Consider the following 9,980-nt stretch of genomic DNA (forward strand, 5'->3'; position numbering starts at 1 on the left):
AAAGTTGGAAAAGGCAATGTCATCATGGAGAGATGGCAAACTCAGGAACTAGATTGTAAAGTCAGTTTCAAACACGTTATCCACTGAGCTGACAGATGTTTCTTCAAAGTGTGGACAGTGATGTGAAGCAAAGTCACATGCTATATCTGATGAGATCTTTCTGAAAGATGGCTTATCTCGAATATGTAAAACCTAAGAAAATATACTGTGTTAAAGATGGGGAGATGGCTTGGTGGACAAGAGCCCTTGTTCTGCAAACATGAGGACCTGAGTTCAAATCCCCCAGCACCCACACAGAAAGCTGTGCTTAGCTATGCATATCTGTAACCTTAGCATTGGGAGGCAGAGACAGGAAAGTCTCCAGAGTTCACTGGGCAGGCAGCCAAGCATAGCTAAAACGGCGAGCTTCTGGCCCAGCGAGAGACTCTATCTGAAAGCAATGAGGAGAATGGTAGATGAAGACACCTGATGCCCTGTTCTAGCCTCTGAGTGTGTGCACAAGGGCATTAACACAACATACCTACATGCACACGTGTGCTCGCGCATGCACACACACACACACACACATTGTCTTTGATCCAACAGTTTTAGCAATCTAAAGGAAATAATCAGACAAAGACGTATTTACAAACACATCCAAACAATTATTGTTAGCTATAGTTAAAAACTGGAGGCAGCAGCCATTTGGCAACCTGGAACTGAAGAACTCTTGGAAACCCATATGATAGCTCGACAGACATGACTGCTACAGAACGGTGAGCACAGCACAGTAGGAAGAGTCACTTGCAAAGGGGGCTTCCAGTCTGTATTTCTGAAAACCAATAAGAGAAAGAATGTATGTTGAAGTAACAGCTTTGGTTATTTATTTGGATATTTCCTGTATCTTTATAACTTTCTATAGTGGATTTTGTAGATAGGATCGTCCTTGACTGAAAATAGCAAAACTCTGAACTTCAGGGGTAGAACAGCTCAATGCTGCAGAACTGACAACTGAGATGTTCCTGACTTTCCTTTCACGGTCTAAATGTGGCAGCTTCTGCACCCCATTATCAGAGCTGTATTGGGTGACTGCGCCTCAGTTATCACAATGCATTTGATCTTAGTCATATTTGCATTGTACCCCTGTACCCCAGTTATACGTGTCTTTAGTCCCTATATAACCAATTACTACATATACATTCTTCCCCTTAGGGAGCAAAAAAGGACAAAAATCCTAAGGTAAACTTAACCTGATTGGCCTGATTTGGGGGCTGTAACCTTATCTAGCTGGAAAGAGGGTGGGAGACAGAGTGTGGGAGACAGGATTGAATCAGCCACCTTTGCAACGTCTGCCAGGGACAGCTACTGATTTTATAATTACTGAAATTGAAAAGCCAGTTGTTCCTTTTATTCTTGACTTCTTCGATCCCTTTTCCTTCCCACCACCCTCCACCTACTCAGGCTGCAACCATCAGCAGATTCACATTCCCAGAGCCAAGTGGGTGAGGGGGAAACCCGAGAGGAGGCTGCAGCCTCCTCCAGGCTGGGAGTGGAGAGATGGGCAGCAAGCCACGGGACCTGGAATCAGCTTGTTTGCTTGGTTGACCTCATCTGGTCTCTCGAGGTTGGGGCTCTGAAAGCCTATCAGTAGAGACTTTTGCAATTTCAGTACTATTATTTTCTAGACTGTGCAGAGCTCGCCTGGGTGTTTTTCATCCAGAAAGCTTTGGTCTCAGTTGGCTTTCCCAAATAAACACTTGCCCACAAACAATCCTCACAAAAGGCAAGGGCGTCGGTTGCCTGGGTTCAAATCTTGACTGGTCAGACCCCTGTTATGTGTCCCTGGACCGTAGCTGTGTTTGCTTCCTCCCTGCAAAATGAGTCCCGAGACTGAACACTTCGTAGGCTCCTGGTGAAAGGCAGTATGAGTCAGTGTTTGTCAAGTGCTTAGGCGGTGCTTATCACATACTGAGTGCTACAGAAATATTTGTTTAAAAATATGTGTATAAACGTGAGAGACGAGAAATAGCCATAAGCTGTCTGGGCCTTGTGCATTTGGAGCTACCTCTCACTCCACACAAACCTGCCAGGAAGGGCTGAACTTTTCTTTTGTTCGCTGTTGGCGAAGCTCTGTTGTAGGAAGGAAGAGGGTACGCAGGAGGCCATGGGCATCTGTAAGAGCTGGAGCATCTGAAGGATGTCTTACAGAGATGGATGCTATCACAGCCCTCACTAAAGATGGAGAAACTGAGGCCAGGGGAGATGCAGATATTGACCACAGTTTGCAAGCCTGTAGACGGTGGAGCTGGGACTCCAGCTGGGAACGCGTGACTCCTAAAGCTGGACAGCCCCTGTATTAAGCGTGATGTTTTCCAGACAGATTTTGATAGCTCCTAAGAGGTTCGCATACACATCTAATGACCAGTTTTAAAAGGAGCTATTTCTTTCTATTCAGCTTAGCAAGTCTAGAAGCCCAAGGCCGACTCTGGCCAGCTGCACTGATCAATAATTAACGTCAGGAATATCTTACAGGTCCAAATTCCTCCCCGAGTCGCTGCAAAATTCCTTTCCGCCCTTCGATCTGTCGGTGCCAGCTCAGTGAATGCCACTTTCAGAGAGAAAGAACCCCTGTCTGCTCAGCGTCTTGACGACTGCCTGCAGTCCATCGATCCTATTTGAGCAAACCACGGGCGGTCAGGGAGGCATTCTGGTGCTATCCCTTTAAGAAAAAAGAAAGAAAGGAATCGCTCAGCCCCGCCCTACCCGACCCTGCGCCTGTGAAGTTCTGGAGTTTGAGGATTTGCGATAGAGCCAAGATAAAAAGAATTAAAAACAAACTGAACTTTAAAAAAAACAACAGCAACAACAAAAATATTTTTTTGTTCCCAGTTCATAGGCATTTCTACCCCAAGTTGCAGTGCCCCGGGGGGGCGGGGGATATGAACCCGGGTCACCCCTGGCCCCTTTTGGGCCTTCTCCCTAGCCCCGCTCCAAGCATAGCAACCCTCCGAGAGGACAGGCGTTTGTCCCTGTCAGCTCCCACCTTCTCCCTCCAGCCACTCATCTTTCCCCCTTTAAACTGTTGGGTTCGTAATGGTTTTCCTCCTGCTGCCAGGGGGTGAGAGGTGTAAATGCCCAAGGAGCAGCTGCTGGTGAGCTCTCCAGTGCGGATCCTGTGGGTGGGGCTGGCAGTAGGCAGGAGAGACCAAGAGAGATTAGGTGAAACATTAGCCGCGGCCTTCTGGACATGGTCCAGTGTCTTTCAATGATTCCTTTGTGTGCTTTGGGTGCTGGGCTTGTTTGGCAGGGGACCGGCACCCATTAGAAGATTTCACAATGATTTGCCATGTTACAGTTCTAAACATGTCAACTCATCACCGAGGTTAAATTTGTATTTTTACAGTCGTTTTTTAGACTCTCACACCGCTCCCCCCTCCCCCCACCGCAACACACCCTCCTCTCCCCGGGAGCTTCAGGGAAAAGTACTCTAAGAGAATTAATCAAAATGACTAGGTAATGCTCTAAAAATAATAAATGTCGTTACAGGCTGGATCCCTTTCAAGTTCGAGCTCATTCTGAAAGCCTGAAGATCCACATGTCAAGTTTCATGTATATTACTTTTTTATTAGGAGGAAGTGGCCTATTGTGTAGACACAGGTTTATTATGAAGACACATGGATGTTACGACTCTCCCAACACCACCGGGCTGGTTTTCAGCTAAGTTCATTAAGCAACGTGGTTGAGGAGGGGGCAAAGGGCGGACACTGAACTCCTTACCCTCTCTTCTTAAACCAGACTTACAAATTGGGATCTGCTACAGACGGGCTTGGAGCTCTGAACACAAGGGTAGCAGAGATCCTGGTCCAGATAACGCCGTGCTTTGGCTTTCCCTGCCCCACCCACTGGACAGTACTCTGGCTAGGCGAAGGTGTTAGAAAATGCAAAAAGACAGATTGTTGCCGGGCGGTGGTAGCGCACGCCTTTAATCCCAGCACTCGGGAGGCAGAGGCAGGCGGATCTCTGTGAGTTCGAGACCAGCCTGGTCTACAAGAGCTAGTTCCAGGACAGGCTCCAAAGCCACAGAGAAACCCTGTCTCGAAAAACAAAAAAAAAAAAAAAAAAAAAAAAAAAAGACAGATTGTTAGTGCATGCAGACAGCAGCAGCAACAATCAAATGAACAAGTAACTTTGTGGGGTTGTTGTTGTTGTTGTTTTGTTCTTATTTTAGGCAGATTCCCCTATTGTAATCACCTGGCTTTGAACTTGAGATCCTCCTGCCTCAACCACTCAAGTGCTGGGATTACAGCTGTGTAACTGCTGTCGTCGTGGCTTCAAAATATTAACTCCAAAAGAATGTGTGTGCATGCATGCGTGTGTGCATGCTTGTGTGAGTGTATGCATTGTGTGTGTGAGTATGTATGTGTACTTGCAGGTGCGTGCATGTGTAGTCATTCTAGAGTGTGTGGAGACCACAGGCTGACTTCCTTAACTGCTTTCTAACTTAGTTTTTGAGACAAGATCTCACACTGAAACTGAAACTCACTGATTTCACTAGTCTGGCAGGCCAACAAGCCCCAGGACCCACCCATCTCTCTCTCATATTCTCTCTCTCTCATATTCTCTCTCTCTCATATTCTCTCCTCTCTCCTCTCTCTCTCTCCCCTCTCTCTCTCTCTCTGTGTGTGTGTGTGTGTATGTGTGCGTATGTGTGTATGTGTGTATGTGTGCAAGCGTGCTTCCACTGAGCCAGGACTGCAGATGTGTGTCACCATACCCACCTAGCTTTTGCATGGGTGCTGGGAAGCTCAACTAAATTCTCAAGCTTGCACAGCAAGGAATTTACCTACTCAACCATCTCTCCTACCTCCTCCCCATCCCAAGAATGTTTTCTTATAAGGGGGGCAGGGTAGCTGGATCTTGTACTTAAGGCCTTTAAGCATGGCTGGAACAAGGTTAGTAAGACTTAAGGTGAGGCTGAGAGGGGAACTCTGTGTCAGAGGAGAAAGGAAGTGGTGGTGATGAGTGGATCCCTTTCCTACTTTAACTGATAAAGTCCCTGTTTCTCCGTGGGCCCTTTCAGCCAGTAGATGCCCCCCCAAGTCTCCATGAGCAAGGGCCATAACCATCCGCAGCCCATAGATCATTTATCTATGTCAGGCCGGGCTACAAGGTCAGGGCGATTGTGAAGAAAAATAGGAGTGAGGATTCCTAAGGCTTGACTGTGTGTGTTATTTGTGCCCAGGTCGAAGCCTGGCTGCTATGGGGCTAAGTCACCAGGATATTTCCAACCTAAGAAATGCCATCTGGCCCGAGACTATTCCTTCCCGAGGCTATTCCTTAGATAATTCCAGGGCCTTCATCCTCCAAAGAAAGGCTGATTGCTGTGCTACAAGTCCCAGCCTTCCTTAGCCAGCCTCCATAAATCATGGCTGGCAGGAAAGACTGGAGGGTCATGGGTAATTGAATTCCAACCAACCTTCACACCTAATTCAAGCCAACCCTCCGACTGGACTCTTTGTGGATTAATCTGCTGTCAGAGCCGGTAAATAACTATTGTTTTTAAATTCGAAGAGACCATTGTTGAGGGCCTACTGTGCATGAGCGTCTTGAGAGGTGTGGTCGTCATCTCAGCTCATTCATTTCCCCCCACCCCCCATTTCTTTATGCTGTCCACACTCCTACCACAACCCAGACTTGAGAAGTTAGCCGGCAGTGGGAAGGAAAATAAAGGCATCTTGGGGTCGATCCTGGAGAAAACTTGTTCTCCGGACTCCCTAAGCTCCTGCTGGGGAGACAGGTCATTTACCATGGGGACGCAGAAGCTGGTTCTGTGCAAGAAAATGGATAAGGATGTTTCAAAAAAGCCAGTCCCCAGCTCCTGAAGACTCTCATCCAAGTTCTTCGCCACCATATTTAATGTGGGATGTCAGGTCTGGGGGTTGAAGCGTTCTCACCTGTGATGTGCTTGGGGATGGGGGTGGAGAGGAGCTGTCCTTACCAACACTGCTGGGGAAGGGACCAGGGAGCTCTAGGTCCCTCATGCCTGTGACCTTACTGCTAATGGCTATTACTCTCTGTTGGGACTCAGCAGCCCTAGCCCCCGTGACAGGCATGCCTGGACACTAAGCCTGAGGCAGACAATGCTTGTTCAAGAGTCCCTTCAGCGGAACTGTCTCTGGACTTCACTCTATTGGTAAGCTCTATGCGGCTCTCCTGTCTACTGAATGTACGCATGGCCTGGAGTCCATTACCGGAACACAACCGTGGCAGTCCGCATTTTTGAAAAAATATAGCCCCTACTTTCTCCATCAAGGGGCCACATCACACTCGCGCACGCTGCTAGTTCTCATTCTCAGACAGTTGCATCCCAGCTTGTGGGTGACTGTGTTCTGGCCCTCCAACTCGTAATAAATCGAGCACTGGGCTGCTACAGATAATATTCTTGGCAGCAATATGATTTGGAGCAATGAGTCAAGATTGTGCAGAGGTTTGCTCAGGGGAAAAGAATTAATGTGACTGAATAATTTTTACTTTCTTGTTTTAATTCCAGGATGATAGGAGGGCCCTGTGATGTTGCCAGTGGCCTGGGGACCCCGAGCAGCCCGGAAAGCAGTGTTTAGGTGGAAATGTTAATGGAATTCTCCCTTGCTGCTGGGTAAGAGTCTGCTGTCGAGAGATAATTACCCAGGCACAGATGAAGCGGCATCATGGGAGCCCAGTGCTAGGCAGAGACCTCTCTGTTTATTTTCCATGTTGCCGCATATTGCTGCATAATCGCCTTCACCATTTAACTTCATTAACATCTTGGCTAACCCGGGGCCACACAATTGTACTTAAAAGAGAGAAATTAAGTAACCCTGAACCTACATGTAATTGTAAACAAAGTTACCGGAGATGTGGGTTAAGAGGTTTTCACTGTTGTAGTGGGTGGCAAAGAGTCCGCCTTTCCCCTATCCTTCCTGCTCCCTGAGAGATGAAAGTCAGACCAACCTTTGCTGACTGTTCACTGTAGGCTGTCCCTGGCATTGCACAACACACATAAACTGTCCTCCTTAGTCTCCATGGAGATTCCACGAGTCGTTGGCAGAGGAAACTCTGTCAGAAAGGTGAAGAAACTTATCCGAGGTCCGATGGCTTGTGAGCAGTGGGGTAAAAGTTCCAAATGTGGCAGATTGGCCCCAGCTGTTTCGAGAGAAATCACAGGACCACACTTGTTCCAAGACCTCAAGTCTGGTCTTCTAGACTCTACAGACGAGCTCAGGCATTTTATTTAGCTCTACAGCTGTCACTGTCGGAATAGCTGCCAAGTCTCCCGGCCCATCTTCCCTCCAGTTCTGTATTTCTGTTTTATCGAGAAGGTATTTGCATCCAACCCCGTGTGGTCACGACTAGGCTTCTTAAGTCATCCCCACAGCCCTGTGCATTGGACAGGTTCCTGACCTTTTCTGAACAGTCTGTAAGTAATCACTGTCTCTTCGCTCTAGGCTCCTTCTCCCGAAACTCATAAAAGCTACATCAGAAAACCTGAAAGGATGTTTTGGTACACATCTGTTAGCCTTGACCAAACTCAATAATTGTTAACACTTTTCCACACTTAAAGTCCCAATTTATGAATCCATTTTTCCCCCTAGACGACTTGACAGCTAGTTCCAGAGATACCTCAGCCTGGAGTGTTTCAGCCTGCATCACGCATCTCACAAGAACATGGAACATGTTACTACGTGACCACGTTACCATCACAAGCCTGAGAAAATTAGCTACCATTCCTTGATTTCGTCTGCCCAGCACCCCTGCCCCTCCCCCACCGTGTGTGTGTGTGTGTGTGTGTGTGTGTGTGTGTGTGTGTGTGTGTGTGTGAGAGAGAGAGAGAGAGAGAGAGAGAGAGAGAGAGAGAGAGAGAGAGAGAGAGAGAGAGTCTGATTGTAGGGGCACACCTTGGTCCTCAGCTTCCACCTCTTTGAGACAGGGTCTCCTGCTCCTTGATGCATACACGACTAGCTGACCCACAAGATCCAGGGCTAGTCTCGTCTCCATCTCCCATCTTGCCTTGGGGAGCCTGGGGTCACAGGTGAGCTGTCATGTCCACCCTGGCATGGGTTCTGGGAATCCGAACTTCAGAGCTCATGCCTGAGCAGCAAGGACTTTACCCCTGGGCCGTGTCCCCAGGCCCGGCAGTCGTTTTGCAGCTGTGATGTCTTCTAGATGCTCTCTTGTTTCATTTGGTTTTTAATATGAGCAAGCGTCACACGTCGTGTTTGTAGTCATGATTTTAACACACTAGAACACACTAGAACACACTCCCTGCATCCCCCTCTTTGTTCAGTTTTCGGACAGCTGAGCTGTCTTCTATCCTGAAGGGTCTCCTCTGGTTCTATCTATTCTCAGCCAGCTCTTAGCAAGATGGGGAAGTATGACTCCAGAATTTCGACTCTGGGCAACTTCAGAGGGAACGAAGTCTGGGAGGAGTGGGAGCGATCGCTTTCTCATGACCAAAACAGCACAAGCCTAGATAGAGATGGTTGATTTATTTGTCAGGGCCACTGCCCTGGAGCAATCAAAACTGTAGGGGAGGCGGTCCATGCAAAGTGTGGATGGTAGGGACGGAACGAACTGTCTGGGTTCCGACCTCAGCTTTGCCTCTTCCAAGATGTATGGCCTTGGAGAAGTTACTTAGAAGCTCCACTTCCTGGCTTGATTGTCTGTAAACTGGTGATGCAATCATATGAAATCCAATTCACAGAGTTGTACTATAAAGACAAAAAAGCAGAGAATGCCGCCCGGACCGGTGCTGTCCACACGTGGCGGCCATCATGACCGCCATCACTGTTCCTCTGCTGATGTTCATCTTCTGCTTGCTAGCCACTTCCTCCTCGCGTCACTTCCTGGTACTGAGAGGGGCCTGTGACCTTTCCAGCTGCTTTGCTGCCTTTGATGGTGCCTTCGGTTTACTCCCAAGGCCCCGGTAGCTTCTGGTGAGTTGTCTTAAGACCACATCCCTTTTGTCCTCCAAGTCCCCCCCCCCCAACTCCCGCTGTAGCTTTCCACCCAAAATCAATTCTTCTTTCCCCAAATCCATCCAATTCTATTTTCTTCTGTTAGGTTGGATGCCCAGGTTCACTTCCTTCCTTTGGCATGCTGAAACTTAGATTTGTTCCTGGATGTAAGACCAAATAAACCTGTTGTTTGTGGTAGAGGAACACTGGGCTGTTTAAGTGATCCTTAATACTTCTCAGTTCCCCATCCGTCCGTTCAGCCCTCTGTAGCCCGTCAGCAACACCCTTTTGACACTCCCTCCTCCAGAGAAGCTGGACCTGAGGCTGTAGACAGTGGTGAGTAGACAGGGTCCTGCTTTAGGATAAGAACCAGCCAATCACTCAGAGTGAGTCTGAGCCAAGGTCTTGAAATTCCCTGCACCCTAACCACAGGTGGGAATTCTGGGAGAGCATCTGGAAAAGGATGGGTGTGCTCTTCATTGTCCCGTGGTGCTTACCACTTGAGGACCCCTGAAGTAGCTAGGCTCAGTCCCTGTTCTCCTCCACAGTCTTGAAACACTTCTAGAATCATTTCCATGAAACGACAAGTGTTTTATTCAAATAAGTGCCACAGGCTGGCAAGAGGGCTTGCTAGATAAAGGCATTTGCTGCTCAACCTCGCAACCTGAGTTCCCTCCCTGAAGCCATGGAGAAGCAGAAGGAACCAGCAATATAACATTGTCCTCTGACCTCCACACGCGTGTCATGGCATAGGCAACCCCTCCCACACTTCATGCACACGCAGTAATAATAGCAGCAGACCTTAAAATGTAAACGAAGTCTCTTCTACAGAAATCGTCCTCTGAAGAATCCAAGTAGCTCTTCTTCCTTCTAGGGTTGTCACAGACACCACCTGAGTAAACACCAGTAAGTTCTGAGAACTCAGCAGTAGGTGTGATAACCATAAAAAAGGACATGGAGAGGTAGGATGGAACCAAAAGAGAATAGGCCTCAGAGCCGGCAAGCTTT

General features: G+C 48.0%; 1 long non-coding RNA gene across 1 annotated transcript; it reads right to left on the reverse strand.

Annotated features, from left to right (window-relative positions):
* Window positions 1-623: 623 nt before the first annotated feature.
* On the reverse strand, window positions 624-3,155 carry LOC119806634. Its single transcript, XR_005284247.1, has 3 exons — window positions 3,023-3,155; window positions 2,510-2,698; window positions 624-811 (listed from the first exon to the last, which is right to left on the reverse strand). It is a non-coding gene; the product is annotated as an uncharacterized LOC119806634 (long non-coding RNA).
* Window positions 3,156-9,980: the final 6,825 nt, after the last annotated feature.

This window comes from Arvicola amphibius, chromosome 1, assembly GCF_903992535.2.
Source record: "Arvicola amphibius chromosome 1, mArvAmp1.2, whole genome shotgun sequence".
NCBI lineage: Eukaryota > Metazoa > Chordata > Mammalia > Rodentia > Cricetidae > Arvicola > Arvicola amphibius.